Below are 1,576 nucleotides of genomic sequence, written 5' to 3'. Positions count from 1 at the left end.
TGGTAGCCGATAAAAATGTTACTACAACTTAGCTGCCTTTGTTTGATTGAACAAAGTGAAGATCAGCGAGGTTGAAGTAAGAGAAGGATTGGCAAGATCGAGGAGTGATCGGAGTTGAGAGTGATCGTCAACTTTTGGGGCCTAGGACTAAGTAGATCCTAAGGTTGAATGAATCAAAACAGTCAGTCAAGTATCACGAGTAGAGTTAAGAGAAAAGAACTTACAACGAATAAAATAATATATGAATATAGAACAATCAATTAGCCAGAAAGTATGATCGGATGGAAAGGATGAGTCGTGAGGGAGACGGATCAAAGTGAATATCAGCGGGGTTTTCACTCCAGACTGATTGGTTGATCATTTTTATCTTTGCTCAGAAACTTTGGTCAGATATCCGTGACAAGGTTTGCAAGAAGATTATTTGATGTCTTTTAAAATGATAATGTACTTATTTATATGTGGTTTTATCTTTGGTTCTTTGATTCAAAATGTGTAGGTCGTTTCTGAATAAGATCTCATTCGAATAAGCAATACACGCTTTGAGGAATCTAGATCTCAACCATAAGGTTCGTGATTTTTCCTTCTTTCTTATTCGCTGCTTCAGGAACGAATGCCCTGAGCCGGATCTCAGGGTATGTTCCGCATGCAATCACAAGTACCCGGATGTGCTTGTGATTGCATGGAGCAGTGCTTTCATACCACTATGAGCTCTAGCTGACGGATTTGTATCGACTTACATATTCGAATATCGCCACAAGACCATCCATCTCGACATCGGTTCAAAGTATTCAAGGTTGTTTTGAGAATACATATTGGTTTTGTTTCTCGAATCAACGACCAGCATAACCACCTCAGTCTTTAGCAGTGATGGCGACAGAGATAGATGATAAAGTGATCGGGTTCCTTAGATTTTTTAAATTTACTACCAATCAATCGAGCGACCTGATGAGTGCATTTACCAATCGGAAATGGTAAGCAGACTGAGCAAATCCGATCACTACAAGTTCTCAAATTACACGGTCACCTTATCAAGCTTGTACATTCTTGCCTAGCGAACTCGGCCCTCAAGGTCAGCCGCAGTGCCCCAATTTGAAGTTGACTACCAGAATTACATATTGCTGATCATACAACATACTCAGAAAGCGCCTGGTGGACCAATCACCCTCACATTCATTGTCTGCCTCACAACAAATGAGTTTGAAAGGTGTGTGTAATGGATTTCCTGATCTGGTGCTTGAAGCAGCGCGCTTTGAGGAATGACGTAACTCACCAGTTCCAGCCATGTGTGCGTCATCGATGACCGCGTCAGCTCGGCTCCTCATGATTCATGATCGTCAATCAAAATGATGAGATACTTAGACAACTTTGCTCAGCTTCACTTCATGCAATCAACTTCTCACTCATCATCTCCGTACGACCTTCTAGAGTGATACTCTCTGGATATGCTTGTATGAGGATGTGTCACGCGGACGCCTCGGGCCTTGAGGCCCCGGCGTCAGCTGTTAACATACGGCTTCAGCTGTACAAATAACGTCTAACAAAAACAACAGCCAATCGATCCAGTCCACCTCATCGT

Source organism: Melampsora larici-populina (genome assembly GCF_000204055.1).
Source record: "Melampsora larici-populina 98AG31 unplaced genomic scaffold MELLAscaffold_27, whole genome shotgun sequence".
Classification (NCBI taxonomy): domain Eukaryota; kingdom Fungi; phylum Basidiomycota; class Pucciniomycetes; order Pucciniales; family Melampsoraceae; genus Melampsora; species Melampsora laricis-populina.
The sequence above is the reverse complement of the archived record's forward strand: the minus strand, read 5'-3'. Positions refer to the sequence as shown.